Raw genomic sequence first — 27,686 nt, 5'->3', positions numbered from 1 at the left:
CCAATATATGTGGGGGCCTCTGTCTGCCTTTTGGGAAAATTTCTCTAGAGGTGAGCCAGGACTGTCTTTTCCTCTGCTAGGATTAGGTAGTTCTCCGGCTGGCGCTGGGCATCTAGGGATAAAAAAACGTAGGCATGCTACCCGGCCACTTCTAGTTGTGCGGCAGGTTTAGTTCATGGTCAGTATAGTTTCCATCTTCCAAGAGCTAGTTCTCATATATGCTGGGCTATGTTCTCTCGCCATTGAGAATCATGACAGTTTGACCGGCCCAAAAAAAAGGGTTAAATTACTGGCTGAGAAAGGAGAGAAAAAAGAAGTCTGCTACAATTTTTTTTTTTTTTTTTTTTTTCCTCTAGTTCTGAGTGTGCTCTTAATTGAATCACTTGCTAGTCTGCCTATACTGCAGCCTTCCTCTCTTTCTCTCCTTATCCTTGAATGGCTCTGTGTTCACCTGTTTCAAATGGATCTTCAGAGTGTAGCTACAGGTTTGAATAATCTCGCCACAAAGGTACAAAATTTGCAAGATTTCGTTGTTCATGCACCTATGTCTGAGCCTAGAATTCCTTTGCCTGAATTCTTCTCGGGGAATAGATCTCACTTTCAAAATTTTAAAAATAATTGCAAATTGTTTTTGTCCCTGAAGTCTCGCTCTGCCGGAGACCCTGCACAGCAGGTCAGGATTGTAATTTCCTTGCTCCGGGGCGACCCTCAAGACTGGGCTTTTGCATTGGCACCAGGGGATCCTGCGTTGCTCAATGTGGATGCGTTTTTTCTGGCCTTGGGGTTGCTTTATGAGGAACCTCATTTAGAGCTTCAGGCGGAAAAGGCCTTGATGTCCTTGTCTCAGGGGCAAGATGAAGCTGAAATATACTGCCAAAAATTCCGCAAATGGTCTGTGCTTACTCAGTGGAATGAGTGCGCCCTGGCGGCGATTTTCAGAGAAGGTCTCTCTGATGCCATTAAGGATGTTATGGTGGGGTTCCCTGTGCCTGCGAGTCTGAATGAGTCCATGACGATGGCTATTCAGATCGATAGGCGTCTGCGGGAGCGCAAACCTGTGCACCATTTGGCGGTGTCTACTGAGAAAACGCCAGAAAATATGCAATGTGATAGAATTCTGTCCAGAAGCGAGCGGCAGAATTTTAGACGAAAAAATGGGTTGTGCTTCTATTGTGGTGATTCAACTCATGTTATATCAGCATGCTTTAAGCGTACTAAGAAGCCTGACAAGTCTGTTTCAATTAGCACTTTACAGTCTAAGTTTATTCTATCTGTGACCCTGATTTGTTCTTTGTCATCTATTACCGCGGACGCCTATGTCGACTCTGGCGCTGCTTTGAGTCTTATGGATTGGTCCTTTGCCAAACGCTGTGGGTATGATTTGGAGCCATTGGAGGCTCCGATACCTCTGAAAGGGATTGACTCCACCCCATTGGCTAGTAATAAACCACAATACTGGACACAAGTGACTATGCGTGTTAATCCGGATCACCAGGAGGTTATTCGCTTTCTGGTGCTGTATAATCTACATGATGTTTTGGTGCTGGGATTGCCATGGCTGCAATCTCATAACCCAGTCCTCGACTGGAGAGCTATGTCTGTGTTAAGCTGGGGATGTAAAGGAACTCATGGGGACGTACCTTTGGTTTCCATTTCATCATCTATTCCCTCTGAGATTCCTGAATTCTTGTCTGACTTTCGTGACGTTTTTGAAGAACCCAAGGTTGGTTCACTACCTCCGCACCGGGAGTGCGATTGTGCCATAGACTTGATCCCGGGTAGTAAATACCCTAAGGGTCGTTTATTTAATCTGTCTGTGCCTGAACACGCGGCTATGCGAGAATATATAAAGGAGTCCTTGGAAAAGGGACATATTCGTCCTTCGTCATCTCCCTTAGGAGCCGGTTTTTTCTTTGTGTCTAAGAAAGACGGCTCTTTGAGGCCGTGTATTGATTATCGACTTTTGAATAAAATCACGGTTAAATATCAATATCCGTTACCACTGCTTACTGATTTGTTTGCTCGTATAAAGGGGGCCAAGTGGTTCTCTAAGATTGATCTCCGTGGGGCGTATAATTTGGTGCGAATCAAGCAGGGGGATGAGTGGAAAACCGCATTTAATACGCCCGAGGGCCATTTTGAGTATTTGGTGATGCCTTTTGGTCTTTCAAATGCCCCTTCAGTCTTCCAGTCCTTTATGCATGACATTTTCCGCGATTATTTGGACAAATTTATGATTGTGTATCTGGATGATATTCTGATTTTTTCGGATGACTGGGACTCTCATGTCCAGCAGGTCAGGAGGGTTTTTCAGGTTTTGCGGTCTAATTCCTTGTGTGTGAAGGGTTCTAAGTGTGTTTTTGGGGTTCAAAAGATTTCCTTCTTGGGATACATTTTTTCCCCCTCTTCCATCGAGATGGATCCTGTCAAGGTTCAGGCTATTGGTGATTGGACGCAACCCTCTTCTCTTAAGAGTCTTCAGAAATTTTTGGGCTTTGCTAACTTTTATCGTCGATTTATTGCTGGTTTTTCTGATGTTGTAAAACCATTGACTGATTTGACTAAGAAGGGTGCTGATGTTGCTGATTGGTCCCCTGATGCTGTGGAGGCCTTTCGGGAGCTCAAGCGCCGCTTTTCTTCCGCCCCAGTGTTGCGTCAGCCTGATGTTGCTCTTCCTTTTCAGGTTGAGGTCGACGCTTCTGAAATCGGAGCTGGGGCGGTGTTGTCGCAGAGAAGTTCCGACTGCTCCGTGATGAGACCTTGTGCTTTTTTTTCCCGTAAATTTTCGCCCGCCGAGCGGAATTATGATATTGGGAATCGGGAGCTTTTGGCCATGAAGTGGGCTTTTGAGGAGTGGCGTCACTGGCTTGAGGGGGCCAGACATCAGGTGGTGGTATTGACTGACCACAAAAATTTAATTTACCTTGAGTCTGCCAGGCGCCTGAATCCTAGACAGGCGCGCTGGTCGTTGTTTTTCTCTCGGTTTAATTTTGTGGTGTCTTACCTACCGGGTTCTAAGAATGTTAAGGCGGATGCCCTTTCTAGGAGTTTTGAGCCTGACTCCCCTGGTAATTCTGAGCCCACAGGTATCCTTAAAGATGGAGTGATATTGTCTGCCGTTTCTCCAGACCTGCGGCGGGCCTTGCAGGAGTTTCAGGCGGATAGACCTGATCGTTGCCCACCTGGTAGACTGTTTGTTCCTGATGATTGGACCAGTAGAGTCATCTCTGAGGTTCATTCTTCTGCGTTGGCAGGTCATCCTGGAATCTTTGGTACCAGGGATTTGGTGGCAAGGTCCTTCTGGTGGCCTTCCCTTTCACGAGATGTGCGAGGCTTTGTGCAGTCTTGTGACGTTTGTGCTCGGGCCAAGCCTTGTTGTTCTCGGGCTAGTGGATTGTTGTTACCCTTGCCTATCCCGAAGAGGCCTTGGACGCACATCTCGATGGATTTTATTTCGGATCTGCCTGTTTCTCATAAGATGTCTGTCATCTGGGTGGTGTGTGACCGTTTCTCTAAGATGGTCCATCTGGTTCCCTTGCCTAAGTTGCCTTCTTCTTCCGAGTTGGTTCCTCTGTTTTTTCAAAATGTTGTTCGTTTGCATGGTATTCCGGAGAATATCGTTTCTGACAGAGGGACCCAATTCGTGTCTAGATTTTGGCGGGCATTCTGTGCTAGGATGGGCATAGATTTGTCTTTTTCGTCTGCTTTCCATCCTCAGACTAATGGCCAGACCGAGCGGACTAATCAGACCTTGGAGACATATTTGAGGTGTTTTGTGTCTGCGGATCAGGATGATTGGGTTGCTTTTTTGCCTTTGGCGGAGTTCGCCCTCAATAATCGGGCCAGCTCTGCCACCTTGGTGTCCCCGTTTTTCTGTAATTCGGGGTTTCATCCTCGATTTTCCTCCGGTCAAGTGGAATCTTCGGATTGTCCTGGAGTGGATGCTGTGGTGGAGAGGTTGCATCAGATTTGGGGGCAGGTGGTGGACAATTTGAAGTTGTCCCAGGAGAAGACTCAGCTTTTTGCCAACCGCCGTCGTCGTGTTGGTCCTCGGCTTTGTGTTGGGGACTTGGTGTGGTTGTCTTCTCGTTTTGTCCCTATGAGGGTTTCTTCTCCTAAGTTTAAGCCTCGGTTCATCGGCCCGTACAAGATATTGGAGATTCTTAACCCTGTGTCCTTCCGTTTGGACCTCCCTGCATCCTTTTCGATTCATAATGTTTTTCATCGGTCATTGTTGCGCAGGTATGAGGTACCGGCTGTGCCTTCCGTTGAGCCTCCTGCTCCGGTGTTGGTTGAGGGTGAGTTGGAGTACGTTGTGGAAAAGATCTTGGACTCTCGTGTTTCCAGACGGAAACTCCAGTATCTGGTCAAATGGAAGGGATACGGTCAGGAGGATAATTCTTGGGTCACTGCCTCTGATGTTCATGCCTCCGATCTTGTCCGTGCCTTTCATAGGGCTCATCCTGATCGCCCTGGTGGTTCTGGTGAGGGTTCGGTGCCCCCTCCTTGAGGGGGGGGTACTGTTGTGAAATTGGATTCTGGGCTCCCCCGGTGGCCACTTGTGGAATTGTACTTGTGTGCATCATCCCCTCTGTTCACCTGCTCCTATCAGGATGTGGGAGTCGCTATATAACCTTGCTCCTCTGTCAGTTTCATGCCGGTCAACTATGTAATCAGAAGCCTTTCTGTGCATGTTCCTGCTACTAGACAACTCCCAGCTAAGTTGGACTTTTGTCCTTGTGTGTTTTTGCATTTTGTTCCTGTTCACAGCTGCTGTTTCGTTACTGTGTCTGGAAAGCTCTTGTGAGCGGAAATTGCCACTCTGGTGTTATGAGTTAATGCTAGAGTCTTAAAGTAATTTCTGGATGGTGTTTTGATAGGGTTTTCTGCTGACCATGAAAGTGCCCTTTCTGTCTTCTTTCTATCTAGTAAGCGGACCTCGATTTTTGCTAAACCTATTTTCATACTACGTTTGTCATTTCATCTAAAATCACCGCCAATATATGTGGGGGCCTCTGTCTGCCTTTTGGGAAAATTTCTCTAGAGGTGAGCCAGGACTGTCTTTTCCTCTGCTAGGATTAGGTAGTTCTCCGGCTGGCGCTGGGCATCTAGGGATAAAAAAACGTAGGCATGCTACCCGGCCACTTCTAGTTGTGCGGCAGGTTTAGTTCATGGTCAGTATAGTTTCCATCTTCCAAGAGCTAGTTCTCATATATGCTGGGCTATGTTCTCTCGCCATTGAGAATCATGACAAAATACCAAAAATTCCAAATTTAAATGTAGTATAGTTTTTTGAATTGCTATGTCTCTTTCCTCATGTGTAGGTATTGCAGAACCTTAGGTATCCATGGTTACGACCGCTAGCAACTAGCTAACTTACTGTCACTTTATCAGTGGACATAACCATGGATACCTAAGGTCCTGCAATGCCTGCACATGAGGAAAGAGGCAGAGCGAATAAAAAAACAATACTACATTTCTAATTGGAGGTATTTGCTAATATTATTATTATTACACCTACTACATATTGAGATATGGTCTCGGAGATGGGAATACCCCTTTAATGTATGCAGATTCCAGTAGCCAATCAGGGAGCAAGGGCTTCTGTCATTGGCTGCCGAAGTCACATGGCCCTTTAACCCCTTACCGACCTTCGCCGTACTATTACGGAGGTCGGATGCCCTGCTTTGATGTGGGCATCAAAGCCGAGACATGTCAGCTGTTTTGAACAGCTGACATGTGCCCACAATAGCGGCGGGTGAAATCGCGATTCACCCGCCGCTATTAACTAGTTAAATGCCACTGTCAAATGCTGACAGAGGCATTTAACTGGCGCTTCCGGCCGCACGGCCGGAAATGAGTGCATCGCCGACCCCGTCACATGAACGGGGGTCAGCAATGCATCATCATAGCAACCAGAGGTCTCCTTGAGACTTCTATGGTTGCTGATGCTGGCTTGCTGTGAGCACCACCCTGTGGTTGGCGCTCATAGCAAGCCAGCAATTCAGCTACATAGGAGTGATCTGATGATCACTGCTATGTAGCAGAGCCGATCAGGCTATGCCAGCTTCTAGCCTCCCATGGAGGCTATTGAAGCATGGCAAAAGTAAAAAAAAAAGTTTAAAAAATATGAAGAAAATAAAAAAATATAAAAGTTTAACCCCTTTCTGACCTCGGATGGGATAGTACGTCCAAGGTCAGATCCCCCTCTTTGATGCAGGGCTCCGGCGGTGAGCCCGCATCAAAGCCGGGACATGTCAGCTGTTTTGAACAGCTGACATGTGCCCGCAATAGCGGCGGGTGAAATTGCGATTCACCCGCCGCTATTAACTAGTTAAATGCCGCTGTCAAATGCTGACAGCGACATTTAACCGGCGCTTCCGGCCGGGCGGCCGGAAATGAGCGCATCGCTGACCCCCGTCACATGATCGGGGGTCAGCGATGCTTCTGCAGAGTAACCATAGAGGTCCTTGAGACCTCTATGGTTACTGATCCCGGATAGCTGTGAGCGCCACCCTGTGGTCGGTGCTCACAGCACACCTGCATTTCTGCTGCATAGCAGCGATCTTATGATCGCTGCTATGTAGCAGAGCCGATTGCGTTGTGCCAGCTTCTAGCCTCCTATGGAGGCTATTGAAGCATGGCAAAAGTAAAAAAAAAAAAGTAAAAAAAATGTGAAAAAAATAAAAAAAATATAAAAGTTTAAATCACCCCCCTTTCGCCCCATTCAAAATAAATCAATAAAAAAAATCAAACCTACACATATTTGGTATCGCCGCATTCAGAATCGCCCGATATATCAATAAAAAAAAAGCATTAACCTAATCGCTAAACAGCGTAGCGAGAAAAAAATTCGAAACGCCAGAATTACGTTATTTTGGTCGCCGCAACATTGCATTAAAATGCAATAACGGGTGATCAAAAGAAAGTATCTGCACCAAAATGGTATCATTAAAAACGCCAGCTCGGCACGCAAATAATAAGCCCTCAAACCACCCCAGGTCATGAAAAATGGAGACGCTACGGGTATCGGAAAATGGCGCAATTTTTTTTTTTTTAGCAAAGTTTGGAATTTTTTTTCACCACTTAGATAAAAAATAACCTTGTCATGTTAGGAGTCTATGAGCTCGTAATGACCTGGAGAATCATAATGGCAGGTCAGTTTTAGCATTTAGTGAACCTATCAAAAAAGCCAAACAAAAAACAAGTGTGGGATTGCACTTTTTTTGCAATTTCACCGCACTTGGAATTTTTTTCCCGTTTTCTAGTACACGACATGCTAAAACCAATGATGTTGTTCAATAGTACAACTTGTTTTGCAAAAAATAAGCCTTCACATGGCCATATTGACAGAAAAATAAAAAAGTTATGGCTCTGGGAAGGAGGGGAGTGAAAAATGTGAAGGCAAAAACGAAAAAGGGCAAGGTTGTGAAGGGGGTTAAAAGCCATGTTAAAAGCAGACAACTTTGTTGCCGATAGTTGATATTTTGTCAGTGTGAAAGATAGGCAGCTCCAGCTGCTGCTGCAAGTTGTCATATACTGTAGTTAGATAGGATCCTGTATGAAATAGACCTTCCAGTATCTAACTAGTTTGTGCTAATAGTGTTGTGAAGGCAGGAGTCCACATTTCCTAATCAGATCATTTAGGCTAATACTGTGTTGCCATTAGGAGGTCACATTTCTTAATCAAAATTGTTTGGGCTAATATTGTTGTGCAGGCAGGTGTCCACATTTCCTAATCAAAATCGTTTGGGCTAATGTTGGGGTGTAGGCAGGAGTCCACATTTCTTGATCAAAATCATTTGAGTTAATATTGTTGTGCAGGCACCAGACCACATTTCCTAATTAAATCATTTGGGCTAATATTTTGCAGGCCAAAGGCCAGATTTCCTAATCAAAATAATTTGGGCAGATGTTGGGGTACAGGCAGGAGTCCACATTTCCTAATCAAAATTGTTTGGGCTAATATTGTTGTTCAGGCACCAGGTCACATTTCCTAATCAAAATCATTTGGGCTAATATTGATGTACAGGTACCAGGTTACATTTCATAATCAAAATTGTTTGGGCTAATATTGTTGTGTAGGCACCAGGTCACATTTCCTAATCAAAATCGTTTGGGCTAATATTGTTGTGCAGGCACACTATGTCAGCAAATAACTACTGATTGTTAATTTAATGACAGGTGGCTGACAGGTCTGGGCATAGATTTGTGAAACAGCTGGTTACAAGAGGGTAAGGGTACATCCAACATGAGTGGGAAAAAGCAAGGTCGTGGTGGAAGGGGGAATATACATGTTATTTGACTTGTATGTGGATTAGATGGTAATGTCGTCTTATTGTGCTTTAATTATTGTATTGCTAACATTGTTACTTTTGACTTGCGTTTGAAACTGTTAAACTGTAAATAGCTGCGGAATATGTTGGTGCTATATAAATAAAAATTATTATTAATGTTACTGAAAGCTCTACTGAACAAACACCGTCTTGTCCTATCCAAAGACAACTAACAACATCTGTTACTAGAAGGGCTACTTGACTTTCCTAGATGAGGTCCAGAAAGAGCATATACTTCAGTGGATGGAAAGCACTGCATCAAGTGACCTCTCCTCCTCTTCCTCCACATTAACTTCACACACAGTACAATCCTCACAGGTGGCACCCCAATTACCCTTATTTCCCCCCACATGACAACTCTCCATCTGGCCAACTGACTGTAGGGAATCACAGACAGGCAAGTCTGCAGAGCTGTTCAGACATTTTATTCTATGAGCATCAGAGATCTGCTCCAAAGATTCACAGAATCCAGAGCAGGAAAGCATCTGCACCAATGTCCAAATTTTTTTCTGTTGGATCTGGAGCCAGATGAAGTAGGGTCCGAGCAGAATCCAGACCCTTCTTACCAGACGTTAACCCCCAGGGGTTGAGGTGATCCTGATGAGATTCAAATACCTGAGGCGCACGCAAACTGCACTGTGCTGTGAGGGCAGGAAGAGGAGGCGGGTGACTCTCAGAGCGAAAAGTGGTAGAACAGAGAGGATGATGATGAGATTGTAGATTCCACTTGGCTTGAACCCAGAAGCACACAGCTGAGTAGCTGAGCAGCTCAGCAGAAGAGGTGGAGGAGAAGGAAAATGAGGAGGGTACGTTGCAGCTTGCCGCACAGACATGGAGTGATGTAGCCACAACAAGCACTGCATCCTCAGCCACAACTCTGGCTGTGGCCAGTAGCGGTCACAAGTCTGCAGTTCGCAGTGGCAGCAAAGGTTGCCTTACCTGGGCCTTTTTTGAGATCCCAAAGGATGACCCAACACATATCTACCAATTTAGCAGCAAACAATTCTGTAGAGGCAAAAATTGCAATAATTTGACTACATGCATGAACCGGCACATGCGCGATCAATATGCGTTAGTCTGGGAATCTCATTTTGCCAAAATGCCTCTCGAGCCATCCCATCAACCGCATCTGCTGCTTCTTCCTCTTACACCATGTCAAGTGTTCTCACAAAGGTCTCCGAATACAGAACCTCCACTTGTTTACCCCCTACAGTCAGAGTGAGAGAGCCTGTCATCAGTTACAAAAGTGGAGATTCCTGCTGTTTTTGTTTCACCGAGTACAACACATCTTTTTCAATCCACCATAACTTATCCGCCTGCACCTCACACACAATCCAGCAGTTTGTTGTGTTCACCCTACTCGATCCTCTCTCAGCACAGTAACCAGCCCTCAGTTCCACAGTTGTGGTCACATAAAAGAACATTCCTCCTACACATGCCAAAACTAAGAGCTTGAACTCCACCATCTCCAATCCATTGGCCACAGAAATGCTACCTTTCCACCTGATGGATACAGATTGTTTTCGAAAGCCGATGGTTGTTCCAGTCCACCAGTACCAGTTGCCCAGTTGCCATTACTTCTCTAAGAAAGGTGAGCCTGTGCTGCATCAGCATGTCACAGACAACATTGCCCATTCCCTGAAAAAATCTATTTCTGCCAGGGTGCATTTCATGACTAACACCAGGAGGATGAGCAAACATGGGCAGGGGCGTTGCATCACACTGGTTGACTCTGGTGGCTGTGAGGACAGGCAGGGAAGGGGCTGCTCCACAAGTCTAGAAATCCCCAAGGCTTGCGGGAGAAACCTCTGTTTCTAACATTTTCTCAACTGCTTCTGGCTCCTCCACCTCCTCTAGGGCCTCCACCTGCACTCTCAACCCCTCCCTTAATGAGACACACGTTCAAGCAATGCAGAAAGAATTCCCTCCACCTCCATACTAGGCAGCCAGGGCTCACCACAATCACACAGTGTTTAAATTAATATGCCTTGGAGATCGCAGTCACACAGCTCAAGAGTTTTGCACAGCTTTCCAAGCTGAGTTTGAGCAATGGCTGTCTCCACTGAACCTGGAACCAGGGAAGACCATGTGCGATAATGGTGCGAATCTTGTGGTGGCCTTACGCTGGGGCAACCTCACACATATGCCTTGCATGGCTCACGTCCTCAATCTGGTGGTACAGCAATTTTTCCTCCACTATCCCAATCTGGAAGCACTTCTGCAGAAAGCACGGTCGCTGTGTGCTCACTTCCACTGTTCGCACCCCGCAGGTCATTGACTTACATTGCTACAAAGGTCTTTCAGCCTACCGGTTAACCGCTTGAAATGTGACGTGCCCACATAGTGGAATTCCTCTCTCCATATGTTGTGTCGACTGTGGCAGCAGCAACAAGCCCTGGTGCATTATGTCCTTTTGCATAGTCTGAGCCAGCGTAGTACGGATGCAGTGCAAATCACACGGAGTGGGCACAGATGAAGGAACTGTGCACCATTCTGCACAGTTTCAAAACGGCTGCTAAGATGGTTAGCAATGACAATGCCATCATCAGCATCACTATTCTGGTCATCTACATGCTTAAGTACACTTTGAATAGTCTGCGAGAGGAGGTAGTGGTCCCAGAGGAAGAGGTGGAAGCAGAGGAGGATGAGGAAGGAATAACAATATCTCTAAGTTCCAGACTGCTATAGCACAGGCGGGTGCCATAAGAGGGTGGATAACAGCGATCGAAGGGGGTTCATGGTACCAGACAAACTGCTAGTGAAGGTGCAGAAAAAATGGAGGAGGATGAGGAGGAAGAGGTGATGGTCGTGCAAAAGTCTGGAGATGAAGAGAATTATGATCCCCTCTCTGTTGTCCATGGTTGGGGGGAGGAGACAGAGGAAGCAAGCTTGAGTATTACCCTGCCACCAACACAGTATGGACTGTGATCTCATGGAAGTGCCTAACACATGATTGTCTTCTTGCTGCACTATCTGAAACATTATGCCTGTATTCTTAGGATTAGAAATAGTGTGGACTACTGGGTTGCCACTCTGTTAGATCCATGGTACAAAAGTAAATTTTGCCAGATACTTCCCCCACTGGAAAGGGATGCACGCATGCTGGAGTAACGAAACACACTTGTAGACAATCTTAAGAGGGGTTTTCCCCAAGACAGCAGTGAGGCACCCTGTGTGCATTGCAGTTATGAACTTCCAACCCCGGGAACATGGATTCGTAAACACAAAAATATTAACAGCAGTGTAAGTGGCATAAGCAATTCCTGTGAGTTGTTTCACACATTTTTTAGGCCAGCCCGTGCACCAGCAGAACAGAGAACAAGTCTGACACGTTGTGAATGACTAAAGAGGATGGCGCAGAAGTGGATTTTGGACCCTTTTGCATTCTGGCCTTCAAAGATGAAAGAGTGGCCTGAGCTTGCCTGTCATGCCTTGGAGGTTTTGTCATGCCAGGCAGCTAGCGTTCTCTCAGAACATGTCTTTAGCACTGCTGGTGGTGTCCTGATGGATAAGTACATCTGCCTGTACTCTAAAAAAGTGTTATCCGCCTAACTTTCATCAAGATAAACAAGTCATGGATCTCCAATAACTTTTGCACCCAAGTCGCAGACTGGGCAGACTAGACGATGGTGTTGTTTTTAGTGTGATGCATTGATCTCACGCTATTTCAGTCTGTGACACCTTTGTCAAGGCTTCTGCGCCTGCTGTTGCTACTGTTGCTGGTGTTACAAATAATTTCTTGAAATGTGGAGACTCCATGTTGGGTCTCCATCTGGTGGGTTTCCTGTAGTGGACGGGGTGTCAGAGGCATATTATACTATTTATACTCTGGGGAAATTGATGCCACTTTAGTGCTGTGTGACAATAATTTTTGGAAATGTGGGGACTCCAAGTTACGTCTCCATCTGGTGGGTTGCCTCGAGTAGAAGTGGTGTCAGAGGCGCATTATACTATTTCTTCTCTGGGGAAATTTATGCCACTTTAGTAGTGTGTGACAATAATTTTTTGCAATGTTTGGAATCCAAGTTGTATCTCCTTAATGTGTGTTGCCTGTAACAGTAAGGCTCCCAGACCAGCAGGTCTGCAATTACTTTCAGTAAACTATCTGTGTTACTATCCTTAAATGTTTCTAACAATAGTAGTTAACAAAACTGATATTTGTGCCATCTGAGTGTGGCTGTGCATTAAGTATCTGGGCTCCCAGCACAGCAGACTTACAACGGTCCCTCACTCACCTCATCCTAATTGTAACATCTACTATATAATTGTCTAAGGGTCCCTTCAGTCTTTCTGTCTGTCCTTCTGTCTGTCACGGAAATCCCAAGTCGCTGATTGGTTGCGGCAAAACAGCCATGACCAATCAGCAATGGGCACAGTCCGGTGGCAAAATGGCCGCTCCTTCCTCCCCGCAGTAAGTGCCTGCTCCATAATCCCCTCCAGTCAGCGCTCACACACGGTTAACGGCAGTGCCGCGGTGTAATGCACTCCGTTAACGCTGCTATTAACCCTGTGTGACCAACTTTGCAGCATCAACAGTAAAAAGATCTAATGTTAAAATAATAAAAAAAAATAAAAAATCCTTATATACTCATCGTCCGTCGGCCCCTCAGATCCAGAACAGGCCTTCCCCGCTCCTCGCGATGCTCCGGTGACCGCTCCATGCATTGCGATCTCGCAAGATGATGACTTAGCGGTCTTGCGAGACCACTACATCATCATCTCGCGAGACCGCAATGCACTCTTGAGACCGGAGCGTGCGAGGAGCGTCGGTAACTGCTTCGCCTGGATCTGGGGGCCAATGGAAGGTGAGTATATAACTATTTTTTATTTTAATTCTTTTTTTTAACAGGGATATGATGCGCACATTGATATATACTACGTTGGCTGTGCAATATACTACGTGGGCTGTGCAACATACTACGTGGGCTGTGCAATATACTACGTGGGCTGTGCAATATACTGCGTGGGCTGTGCAATATACTACATGGGCTGTGCAATATACTACATGGGCTGGGCAATATACTACGTGGGCTGGGCAATATACTACGTGGGCTGTGCAATGTACTGCGTGGGCTGTGCAATATACTGCGTGGGCTGTGCAATATACTGCGTGGGCTGTGCAATATACTGCGTGGGCTGTGCAATATACTACATTGCCTGTGCAATATACTACGTGGGCTGTGCAATATACTACATGGGCTGTGCAATATACTACATGGGCTGTGCAATATACTACATGGCTGTGCTATATACTACGTGGCTGTGTTTTACACTATGTGGGCTGTGTTATACACTACGTGGGCTGTGTTATACATTATGTGGCCTGTTTTTTACACTACGTGGCCTGTGTTATATTCTGCATGCGTGGGCTGTTATATACTACGTGGCTGTGTTATATGCTATGTGGGCTTTTATACACTCCGTGGGCTGTGCTATATACTACGTGGCTGTGCTATATACTCCATGGGCTGTGTTATATACTATGTGGCTGTGCTATATACTCCATGGGCCGTGCTATATACTCCGTGGGCTGTGCTATATACTCCGTGGCCGTGCTATATACTACGTGGCTGTGCTATATACTTCGTGGCTGTGCTATATACTACGTGGCTGTGCAATATACTACTTGGCTGTGCTATTTACTACGTGGGCTGTTATATACTACGTGGCTGTGCTATATACTACGTGGCCGGCCGTGAACAATCAGCGACAGGTGCAGTCCGGCCGCGAATTGGCGTGGGATTTGAACCACGCTTCGCTAATTGGTCGCGGCCGGCTGAATCTTGTGCATTCAATGTATTATTCTAAAATCTTCATAAATAAACTACATACATATTCTAGAATACCCGATGCGTTAGAATCGGGCTACCATCTAGTAGTAACATAATTGGCAAGGCTGAAAAAAGACATTTGTCTGTCCATCCAGTTCAGCCTATATTCCGAATAAATCTCCAGATCTACATCCTTCTAAAGAACCTAATAACTGTAAGATACAATATTGTTACGCTCCAGGAAGACATCCAGGCCTCTCTTGAACCCCTCGACTGAGTTCACCATCACCACCTCCTCAGGCAAGGAATTCTAGATTCTCACTGCCCTAACAGTAAAGTTAAATTCAAAGCTGTAAATTCTAGCCCATACCATAATACTTCATGCATGGCTCATGGATGCCTGCGGCTGGGCTATTATAAAATTTCTACTGTTGGTGATTTGATCAGTCAACTACTTTTGCTGCTACCCTTAAATTTTTCTAACATTTGTGGTCTACCAAGCTGATATATGTGCCACCTGAGTGTGGCTGAGAAAAAAAGCAGTTTGAGCTCTTTCTTGAGGTATCAGGGCACTTAGCAAAGCAGGTCTACACCTGTCCCTTACCCACCTCGTCTAAATTTAAACTTAAATTAAGAGCTATAAATGTGGGCTCAGACCCTGATACCTTATGCCAGGGCTGCCACCAGGATTTTCAGGGCCCCATACTGGCAACATTTTCAGGGCCACCTGGAGACTCTGCCCAGGCTCCACCCCAGCTCCGCCTCCACACCTCGAACCTTTCACAGTACCACTGCCCACTCTTGGAAAAACTTCACTTCTGCACCACATCCTCACTAATCACACATTAACAGTTCCCATCTAACACCAGATCACATACATACAGTAGCCAGCAGCTTTTGTTTTGGCCAAAAGATGTTTTAAGCCGTGATCATGACAAGGTAGACTCTTCTAGCTGGGTTATACTCTACTCTAACCTATTAAACATTTCTTGAAATATCGAATACTCTTTTTAAAAAAATTGAAAAAACAGTACAGTTAGGGGGTAGGGTGCAAACACCTCACAGGTGCATACCAGTCCTTGTAAATACTTTCAAAAAATGTTCAGGCAGCACACCAAATCCAAAGTTATAAAGTGCTTTGTAATAGCCCATGTGGTGATGTTTCAGTCCTGGGCACTTTATAACTTTGGATTTGGTGTGCTACCTCATCTTTTTTTGACAATACTCTCTAAATATATTTTTCTTTATTTTTCTTTAAGGGAAGGTATCACATACATTTTTTAGCACCGTGGCCGAACCACATATTACCGTCACATAGTGACCGAATAATACCACACACAAGGGACAAATACCGCCACGCCATGACCAGACCACATATTACCTAAAAGAAAAAATGAAGACAGTGCCTCACCAATTGGTGAATTTACATCTCCTTTATTCTGCCTTCTGTGGCAATGTTTTGATCCATCATGATCTTTATCAAGCACATCATGGTGGATCGAAATGTCGCCACAGAAGGCAGAATAAAGGAGATGTAAATTCACCAATTGGTGAGGCGCTGTCTTTATTTTTTATGAGATGTTTGGATGTTTTTCAAGTATGACTCCTTGGATGTTACGTGCGCCCCCACTGTGGGTAAAGTTAACCCTCTGTTGCCATGAGGTGCTGTGAATCATTCTTTTTTTGATTCAGACCACATATTACCATCACAAGTGACCGAATAATACCACATACAAGGGAAAAATACCACCACACCATGACCAGACCACATTTTACAATTACAAGTGACCAAATAATACCACATACAAGGGATAAATACCACAACACCATGGCTGGACCACATATTACCACCACATAGTGACTGAATGCTACAATACTGATCATTAATAGTGTTGAGCGATACCTTCCGATATTTGAAAGTATCGGTATCGGATTGGATCAGCCGATATCCAAAAAATATCGGATATCACCGATACCCGATACCAATACAAGTCAATGGGACACAAATATCGGAAGTGATCCTGGATGGTTCCCAGGGTCTGAAGGAGAGGAAACTCTCCTTCAGGCCCTGGGATCCATATTCATGTAAAAAATAAAGAATAAAAATAAAAAATATGGATATACTCACCCCTCCGACGGCCCCTGGACCTCACCGCTGCAAGCGTCTGCCTCCATTCCTAAGAATGCAGAGTGAAGGACCTTCGATGACGTCGCGGCTTGTGATTGGTCGCGTGACCTCTCATGTGACCGCTCACGCGACCAATCACAAGCCGTGACATCATCGCAGGTCCTACACTCACTGCATTCTTAGGAACGGAGGCTGCCGGTTGCACCGCTGAGGTCAAGGGTCCGTCCGAGGGGTGAGTATATCCATATTTTTTATTTTTATTCTTTATTTTTTACATGAATATGGATCCCAGGGCCAGAAGGAGAGTCTCCTCTCCTCCAGACCCTGGGAACCATACGCACCGCACACGCCTGGGAACTTATAGGGACTTCCGATTTCCGATATCACAAAAATATCGGAACTCGATATCGGAATTCCAATACAGCGAATATCGGCCGATACCCGATATTTGCAGTATCGGAATGCTCAACACTAATCATTAATAAAAAAACCACTAATATTACATTATACACAGGAACTCTCTACATAGTGTACAGGTAATACAAAGGTCACCAGTGACATTATACATAGGAGTTCTGTATCTAGTGTATAGGTAATACAGTGATCACTGGTGACATTATACACAGGAGCTTTGTATATAGTGTCAATGTGCAGGTAATACAGTGTTCACCAGTGACATTATACACAGGAGCTCTGTAAATAGTGTCAGGGTACAGGTAATACAGTGATCACCAGTGACATTGTACACAGGAGATCTGTATATTGTGTCAGGGTACGGGTAATACAGTGATCACCAGTGAAATTATACACAGGAGCTCTGTATATAGTGTCAGTGTACAGATAATACAGTGATCACCAGTAACATTATACATATGAGCTCCGTATATATAGTGTCAGGGTACAGGTAATACAGTGATCACCAGTGACATTATACACAGGACATCTGTATATAGTGTTAGGGTACGGGTAATACAGTGATCACCAGTGAAATTATACACAGGAGCTCTGTATATAGTGTCAGCGTACAGATAATACAGTGATCACCAGTGACTTTATGCACAGGAGCATTGTATATAGTGTACAGGTATTACAGGGATCACCAGTAACATTATACACAGGAGCTCTGTATATAGTGTCAGTGTTTAGCGTAAGTGTACAATGTACACATTGACTAACCAGTGACGTCTCTAGTTGAAGATAATTATCTTCGCTTTTCATCTTCATTCAGCACAGACTGCCACCATTTCTTCCAGCCAGGACTCGTCTCTGCAGAAAGTAACAGTTATCCAGAGCACCGCTTCCAAAACGCATTCCTCAATGTTTCCCCATCTTCTACACTATGCCAGATGACTTTGCGTACTTATGCAAAATCAAAACTGCAGTGGCCAGATGCTAAAGCATAGTGGATGGGATTTCTAAAATCCCATGTCCACTATGCGTGTATGTGTACCTGTGGATCACCCGCAGAGACGGACAGTACGGCGCGGGTTTATGAGCCGCAGCATGTCAATTTCTCTTGTGGAGAGGCTCGTCTCTGCAACAGAAATGTCAACAATAGAAATATATTTGCATGCAGTAAATCCACATGGTTCAGTGAACACATGTGGATTTACCTACGTGATTAGAATGCAGCGTTTTGGAAAATACGCTGCGTCCAAAGCGCTGCTACTTCCTGATTGTGGGAACATAGCCTAAATGGCTAGTGGGTCCTATTGCCGTGCAGGAAGGCGTCTCAGGACGCACGTTCAGTTACTGAGCGAACGGCTGAATCCTGACCCTGGGGTGTAGTGAGGAGAAGGGCCCTGACTGGTGAGGAGAAGGGCCCTAACTGGTGAGGAGAAGGGCCCTAACTGGTGTGGGAAGGGCCCAGACCGAGGACGCATGTTCAGTTACTGAGTGAATGGCTGAATCCTAACCCTGGGGTCCAGTGAGGAGATGGGCCCTGACTGGTGAGGAGCAGGGCCCTGACTAGTGAGGGAAGGGCCCAGATCGAGGATGCATGTTTAGTTACTGAGTGAACGGCTGAATCCTGACCCTGGGGTCCAGTGAGGAGATGGGCTTTGACTGGTGAGCAGAGGGGCCCTGACTGGTGAGGGAAGGGCCCAGACCGAGGACGCACGTTCAGTTACTGAGTGAATGGCTGAATCCTGACCCTGGGGTCCAGTGAGGAGAGGGGCCCTGACTGGTGAGGGAAGTGCCCATATCGAGGACGCACATTCAGTTACTAAGTGAATGGCTGAATCCTGACCCTGGGGTCCAGTGAGGAGATGGGCTCTGACTGGTGAGGAGCAGGGCCCTGACTAGTGAGGGAAGGGCCCAGATCGAGGATGCACATTTAGTTACTGAGTGAATGGCTGAATCCTGACCCTGGGGTCCAGTGAGGAGATGGGCCCTGACTCATGAGCAGAGGGGCCCTGACTGGTGAGAGAAGGGCCCAGACTGAGGACACACGTTCAGTTACTAAGTGAACAGCTGAATCCTGACCCTGGGGTCCAGTGAGGAGATGGGCCCTGACCGGTGAGCAAAGAGGCCCTGACTGGTGAGGGAAGGGCCCAGACCGAGGATGCACGTTCAGTTACTGAGTGAACGGCTGAATCCTGACAATGGGGTCCAGTGAGGAGATGGGCCCTGACTGGTGAGGGGAAGGGCCCAGACTGAGGACGCACATTCAGTTTAAATATGTGGCACACAGAACCAGATCGGGGCACTGGCTGCAATTTGAACAATTGGTCCCCCCCGAACTGGACAAATCCCACCACTAGTTATGTCCTTTTCTGACAGCTTATAAAATCATAGGCTGTGGCCAATAGAAAAGGGACACAAAATAATACATTTAATTTATCAAAAATCACAAGCAGCACTGGCATGTATTGCCAATATACTGCAGCCAGACAAGAGGGAGGACAGTGCAGGAAAAAGGGGGAAGTCAGAGAGGAGACAGCCAGTGTCTTATATTCAGCCCCCTCGTCTGTCTCTGTTGTCTCTCATTCCTCTCTCTTGTCTTCTGCCTTCATCTTTGCTGTCTCCATGCCTCTCTTTCTTTCTTGACACTTCTTCAATCTTTACTATCCCCAGCTCTTTTCTTTTTTTCCTGCTCCCTCTCCTTGGTTGTCTATGGCTCCACCCCCTCTGTTTATCCCCGCCCCTCCATGTTATTCCACAGCCTGATAGCTTTGACGCTGCTGGAGGGGAGGGGTCGGTAGCTCCTGGCTCCACTGCTGACTGCAGGCTGGGGTGAGTGATTATCCCGTGTCAGGACTACTGCCCAGCCTGCACTGCAGCGCCGAGTGCTATCTCTCAGGGGGTAGCACAGTGCTCCTGCTGTAGGAGGATTGTGTCGCCCCCTGAGTGACACATGGGAGTGCAGATGCCGACACTAGCTACTTTTTCTTGCCAGCATGTCTCACTCAGTCCGGGCCCCTCCTCTTTCCTTCTGCTCCCAGGCCCCTTACACCAGTAAGGACAGTAATGCCCTGATGGCGGCCCTGCCTTATGCATGGCCCATGGCTGATTGCTGCTGTGCCATTATCAAATTTTTACTGTGGGTCAATTGATACCACTTTTCCTGTTGTCTGCACCTAATTTTTAGAAATGTTTGGACTCAAAGTTGGATCTCTTTCATGTGTGTTGCCTGAACTTGGCAGGCCTCTCAGAGCACCAGGCCTACTCCTGTCACTAATTCTCAGTCATTTAGTTACTGATGAAGGTTTCAGTTTAAAATGCAGGTCCAAGCCCTATTTCATGCATCCATGCTGTATTTGTAATCAGGACCAATTGATGCAACTTTTCCTGGTGTTTGCCCCTATTTTGAGCTGTTTTGAAGCTTTTGGGGCCCCTCCTTAAGGTGTTGTCTATGTGTTTGGTTTGAATTCAATGGGGTTCGGGTACGTTCGCGAACATCGTGACGTTCGCCTAACCAAACCGAACCTTGAAAAGTGTGTTCATCTCTACTCTTCAACCAGTAACTATTTAAACTCTACTGGAATGGGCATTTGGAACCCAGTGTTAGTGATCATTTGGAGTTGAAGTGATCATAAATTTTGTTCATGGTCCACCCTTCTTTCTCTCTACATAAGTGAAACTTTCTAACACTTTACATTTACATTGTGTACTAATTATCATTTTCCATTCTTAAGATATTAAAGGGAACTTGTCAAGTTCCCCATGCTCTCGAACCCATTAACATTCACTTATTTATGAGTAAATTCTCTGCCTAACTATCCATGTCTAATATTTTTCTGTACAAATTAGGTTTAAGAAAAGCATTTATTTGCTATGCTAATGAGGGCTTTGACTAGTCAGTGCAGAGTTAGTTGCCCCAGACTAGTCAGCCCTTTTTACCTGTTATCACGTCAAAGCCCTCATTAGCTTACCAAACAATATAAAAGCTTTTTTAGCCAAAATATTTACAGGGAAATTTTTATACAGGGATGGTTAGGCAGGGACGTTACTCAGAAATAAGTGAATCCTGCTGGGTTGGAGGGCATGGGGGACCTGACAGGTTCCCTTTAAGGAGGATGTCTACTTTGGAACAAATCCAAATATAGCCAGTCCTGGTCTAAGCAAAGAAGTGAATTATTGTATCCAATTTAGGTAATGCCATATGAGCTTTATACACGAGCAACATAAATGTCTCTCTAGTTTACTACAATGTACATATCAATCTGGAGACCAGTCCGTTTAGCTCACAAGACATTACCTAACCTAGATAAAGCTGTCTTCAACTGAGAAAAGGACTAAGCCTGTATTGGTTAGATATAGCACAATTCAAAAGTTCCAGTTCATTGTCAAGGCTTCCAATGATCAAATAAGCCTCATCCAGAGTTAACTTATGAAATCATTGGCACTGGCCTTCAGAAAGTATTTGCGGCCATTAGGTGTATTTTGTCTGTGCTGGCACATTGTTCCATAGAGTGTTGAGCTCTATTCCACAAGTGCTCTAAGCCTGAATATAATTGGAAATGTGTGGATATAATGTGCGCTGCTGAATAAATTAGGAATTCAGACCCTTAGATGATGGTGGTTTATTCTCAACGCGTTTCAAAGTCCATACAACTTCTTCATCAGGAGACAACCACGACCAATAAAAGGAGCACCAGATGAGCACCATCTGAAATATATATCTTGAATAGCCTAAGACCCTATTTTGCACTTATTTCTCCTGCAGTTTTTTCATTGCTAAGCCTGAATATGGCAGGAACCACTCAATTAAGTAAAGAGAAATGGTCATCCATCATTACTTTAAGAAATGAGAGTCAATCAATCCGGAAAATTGCTAGAACCTTGGAGGTATCCTCAAGTGCCATCATTAAAACGATCAACTGCCATGATGAAATTTGCTCTCATGAGGATTGCTCCAGGAAAGGAAAACCAAGAATTACCTCTGCTGCACCAGCCTTAGAAACTGCAAATTGATAGTGCCTAAGATAACAATAATAAAAAACAATGCACAGACATCAAGTATACTGCAAAAAGAAGGAATGTTTCCTGAGCTGCAGGTTGGTGATATGGTTGGTTTCATACATATTTCTTTACTTCTTTTTCCATATGTGTTTCTTTGAGGTTTTGCTGCCTTCAGTCTGAATCTACAATGTATAAATTCCAATAAGAACATGGAAAACTACTACATACATATGTGTCCAAACGTTTAATTGGTACTGTACATTGTTTTATTTTGCTTGTAATGGTAAACATTAAGTGATATGATAGCTTCTTGTGTTCAATAATAGTCTAGTAATGCTCTGCTTCCATTTTTTACACAGGTAGGATTGTAGATCCTAACAATGTGGTTTTTTTAAAAACGTTCATATTTAAGTAAAAGAAGAATATTTTGGGGCTGTTCGAATGGAGAAGCCAAACAAAGTAAAATTATTACATTAACAAAACATGAACAATAGCTAAAAGTCCAAAGTTCAATGTGTAGTATTATTTGACACTAATAATTTACAGCATGTAAATTATTATTTCTATTTATTTTCTTAGTTATCGAAACTCAGCATTTTCTATTATTTTTGTAGCTCTTCCTTCTCCATCACATGATTTTATTGGTAGGTGCTGACATGAGGTCTGTTTGTCAATCATCACATCTATGTAACCTTCTAACCTTGTACTTATTGGTGGATGAGCCTTGAGAATATATAACAGGCCATTTTCCATCAGAGTGCTAGATCTGATTTTCATCCAATTTTGATTGTTAGTTTACCATCAGCATGGCAATTGTTTTTCTTTTATGCAAAAAAAGAAAATAATTCCCCAAATTCTCTTAACAGTTAAAGGGTTGTCCACTACTTGGACAACCCTTTCTAAATCTCCATGTTTCCCCCTTATAACATAATAACACCTAACCCTGCCCTACCATTCTGTGTTTTGCACTCCGCATGTCAATTTAGACCTGCAGCCTACAGAATGGTTTTATAGGAGGGACAAACTGTGTGGCACTAACTTTTGGGACTCAAACCTAACCACACCCCTTTGGCACACTCATTTACCATTTCTTTCTACCCTGGCCAGAGAATTTGTTAATTTAAACATAGCAGATTTTCTGTGCCAAAACATTGTAGTAGAAAAAAAATGCAGCATTTCAGCTACATGTGAATACGGCCTAACTGTCCACAGAAGATGGATTTGATTTCATGAAAACTCCTGCCCATTGTGTGCCTAAAGACACTTGAATTGTCCTTTTTTGGACATTTTTTCCTCCATGGACTTCTATGTAGAGCCTGAAAAAAATATTAACATGTATATACAGTATGTGTTTTTTTTTTGCTACACTATCTCTTTTTAGTATATATGGGGTGGGGGGTGGGTTTCAAAAGGAAATATTGGTGTATATATGTGACCAGAGGGCAATATTAGTATATATGGGATATCAGAGGTCATTATCATATATGGAGGGATAAGGGGTTATTATTAATATATATAGAATCTGGGATCATTATTAGTATACAGCTCTGGCAAAAATTAAGAGACCACTGCAAAATGTTCAGTTTGTCTGATTTTTCTCTTTATTGGTATATTTTTGAGTAAAAAGTAAAATTGTTCTTTAAACTTCTGACAACATGTCTCCAAATTTTCAAGCAATAAATTTTGTATTTTTTTTCTGAAAAGGAGAAGTGGTCAAATTTTAAAAAAAACCAGTGCTTTCAGACCTCAAATAATGCAAAGAAAACAAGTTCATAATCATTTAGAAACAACAATACTAATATTTTAACTCAGGAAGAGTTCAGTAATCAATATTTTGTGTAATAACCATGATTTTTAATCACAGCTTTCATGCGTCTTGGCATGCTTTCCACCAGTCTTTCACTCTGCTTCTAGCACAAAAATTTAAGCAGTTCTTCTTTGTTTGATGGCTTGTGACTATCATCATCCTCTTGATTACATTCCAGAGGTTTTCAATGGGGTTCAGGTCTGGAGATTGGGCTGACCATGACAGGGTTTTGATGTGGTGGTCTCTTCATTTTTGGCAGAGCTGTATATGGGGCATTATTAGGGGTTAAAGGCTCGTTATTAGTAAATATGGGGAGCAAGGGGTCATTATTAGTATATATGTGGGATAAGTGGGTCATTATTACATTTGGAGGATCAGGAGACATTATTAGTATATATAGGAGATCAGGGGGCAGTATTAGTCTATATGGTGTCATTGTTAGTATATATAGAGTGATATGGGGTCATTAATAGCATATATAGGTGGATTAGGAGTATTTTATATGGGGAGAATCAGCGTTCATTATTATTATCAGGGGCATTATTAGTATATATGGTGGCTCAGGGGATATTTGGCATTTCAGAGGTAACAATGATGACCCTTCATTTTCTTATGTAAGGAGGAATATGGGGCATTATCGCTATATATGAGGTATCATGGGACATTATTAGTATATATGAGGTATGGTGGTAAGGTTGAGCAGCAGATGGGATAGGATGGGGCAGGGTCCAGGGTTGGACTGGGGCACCAGGACACCGGAGAATCCTCCGGTGGTCCCACCCCCAGCCTCAGCTCCTGCCACCCACAAAGGGGGCCCCCTGCATCTGCAGCCCCTTTATGAAGTGCACAGACAGTGTACAGAATTCCTTACAGTGAATAACACTGTGCATCCTCTGCAGTCCTTGATCATCTTTCCCAAACCCCCCTCCATCCCTCCTCTCTCTCTTCCTGCATTGTCAGGTTAAATTGAGAGTGAGGGCAGCAGAGGTCAGAGCCAGGACAGGAAGATGACTGCAGCCCTGTGTGTGTATGTGTCCTCAGAACCTGGTAAGTCTTCATATATATGTGTATCTGTGTGTATACATGTGCGTTATACAGTGTGTGTCTGTATATGAGTATATAGCATGTGTGTGCATATATGCAGTATATAGTATGATTGTGTATGCCGGGACCAAGTCTCTTTACTCACGCAGTGTACAGCACGCTGTATCCTCTGAATCGCAGCCGGGTAAACAAAAGACAGCCCGAGATGCAGGGTGTCAGTCTCTTTGGTTCCTCTTGCCCCTGTGTTGCCTCACACAGGGAGTGCTCTGCAGACAACTGCTCTGTCTGCTTCCAAGACCAACACTGACACACCTCCCCCTCTACTACAGGGCTTTTAATCAGTCACTGCTTTACCATTCTAATCACAGCTACACCTGTGTATGCAGTACGCCCTCATGGGCTTCCTACGCCTCCATGCGCATTCTGGAGAGCAGAAACAGTACCCCCTAGCTGTAACAGGGGTCACTGCCTCACAGCATACTGTATATAAACTGAACGTTTCTGTGCATGCATAACTTATATTTGTTTTTGTACATACTGTCTGTTTAATATATATACAGTATATAGTGTATGTCTCTATATGTATAAAGTTTATATGTGTGTACATGTATAGTGTATATCTGTGTATATGTGCTGCACATATAGTTCTGTAATTGTAGTGTCGCCATAATAGGGATCAGCAGTTAATGTCTAATGTGTGTGTTTTATATTAGGGCCTGTTCACACTGTCTTTCGGTGGGTTCTGCCTGAATCCCCTATAGAGCCATATATTGCAATGACAGGAATGGAGCTAAAATCAATTCCACAGGTGATTTTTTTTTTTTAAAGCGTCCGTCTGTCCCAACAGCCACAAAAAAGTGGACACTTTTAGACAAAAAAACACAGACTCTGATGGTAGGTGCACACGATCACTAATCGCTGCGGGTTGGACGCTGCGTATTTGTGCAGCGTCCAGATGTTACAGCATAGTGGATGGGATTTCAAGAAATCCCATGCTCATTACTGTATACATGCACCGACACCCGCGAATCACCCGCAGAGAGGGACATTCAAATTTGTCTGTTTTCGGGAAAATTCTCCATTCGTATTCAATACTGAGTAATCTTCATTGTCCTTATCACAGAAGCAAAGTTTTTGTGGGACAACTATTTTCTATTTGTTTTAGGCATAACGGGTTCGGAAAATAAACTTTGGACCTAGGAACAAAAAATAAATAAAAATTTGTTACATAGTGTAATTAGCATGAAATGATAAATCCCCTGCGGCTGCAGCATTGATACTCTGGGGGTCTCTGCCAGTCTCAGCACTGGGCTGCAGTCATCTTGTGGCAGCACCTTATAGTATAGCTGCAAAGTGAATAATAACCATCAAGGACCCTGAACCATTGGCCACGGAGCCAGAGGGGATTTAGCAGAGTAGTTTGGGGACATGTAGGACTTTTTTTAATCTCTTTTTATTCTGCTGCTTGTGAGGTAGGATATAGAAAAAGACGGCAAATCTGCTAATGGTTTCTATGATGTGACTATACGGTCTCCTTCTCACAACCGGGTATCATGTTTTTCACGGATGCCACATGTTCCCTATTTAACCTACGGTGCTGCACTCATATCCGTGTTTTCCGAGCAGCAGATGACAAGGGCCAATACAAGTCTATGGGTCCATGTAAACATGCTATCCGTGTGCCGTACGTGTACCATCCGTGTGCCGTCCGTGTGCCGTCCGTGTGCTGTACGTGTTTAATATTGAAAGTATGTGAGAGGCTTTGTAATTTCATTTCCAGTATCCATACCAGAAAAGCTCGGATGGCACATGGACGACACACTGATTGAAAACACTGGTGACCCAGATATCGGTGTAACATGTACGTGTTTTATATGGACATGTGAAGGGGGCCTAACAGTGTTGTTGGTGGGGCAAGTTTGATGTGCTGCTTCAATGGTGCTGCTGGGTGATCCCAGCATATTCTCAACATACTTTGAGCTAATTTTGTGTATTAGCATTACTGAGTAGATGCTAAGAATATGTTGAGATGGCTTGTAGGCAAATCTGATTTCCAATTTTTAAAATTGGGAAAGGTGAAATTGCTATTTCTTTGGAAATTATACATGTTTGTTCAATAAAGTCGGTTTTATATAATTATTTTTATCTAGTAAATAATACAAATTTTTTGTTACTGCTCTTTAATGGGTACTCCAATATTTCCAAGATGTGCCACAATATTAGATGTGGTTCTCACAAATGGAACAGGCATCTGTTTCGCTGTTAGTGAAGAGATGGCCAGACTTTTGTCTACCTCACCACTTACATCACTGTGTGACGGGGCCCTGTGCTCAAAATAGATGCAAGTTCCATTTGTGGGACTTATGCTTTAACCTCTTTCTGACCTCAGATGGGATAGTACGTCCGAGGTCAGATACTGCGCTTTGATGCAGGGCTCCAGCGGTGAGCCCGCATCAAAGCCGGGACATTTCAGCTGTTTTGAACAGCTGACATGTGCCCGCAATAGCGGCGGGTGAAATCGCGATTCATCTGCCGCTATTAACTAGTTAAATGCCGCTGTCAAACGCTGACAGCGGCATTTAACCGGTGCTTCTGGCCGGAAATGAGCGCATCGCCGACCCCCGTCACATGATTGGAGGTCAGCGATGCTTCAGAATGGTAACCATAGAGGTCCTTGAGAGGTTTCTTATTGCCACGGTTCCAGCCCAGTGTGTGTTTCTGCCCGTCTTTTAATTGGTAAGCACTGCATAATATATACTTTCTAACATCCTACTTAGGATTGTTGGTTGTTTGCAGCAGCTGCCATTGTGAACTACTGTGCACTAGCAGCCTTATGATCTCTGACTTGCTTATAGATAGGGCTGTTTGCACACCTGGGGATACCTGTCTTTTAATCATCCTTTTTGCACCTTATATCTCTTGAACTTTTGTACTTATTATATTATGTACTAATGTTTTGTGTACTTAAATAAAATATTATCTCTTTAACCCAATTTACTCCTTTTTCTCCTCGTATTACTTTCAACTATGGAGTGGGTTGTCTTTGTTTCAGGCTTTAGGTTTCTCCTCACTATTTAGTGTTGACAGCCCCTCGCTTTCAAACGTGTTCTGGTTTTGTTATACTGGTTACTGATGCCGGCCTGCTGTGAGCGCCCCCCTGTGGTCGGTGCTCATAGCACACCTGCATATCTGCTGCA

Source organism: Ranitomeya variabilis, chromosome 1, assembly GCF_051348905.1.
Source record: "Ranitomeya variabilis isolate aRanVar5 chromosome 1, aRanVar5.hap1, whole genome shotgun sequence".
NCBI lineage: Eukaryota > Metazoa > Chordata > Amphibia > Anura > Dendrobatidae > Ranitomeya > Ranitomeya variabilis.
This window is presented reverse-complemented; position numbering follows the sequence as displayed.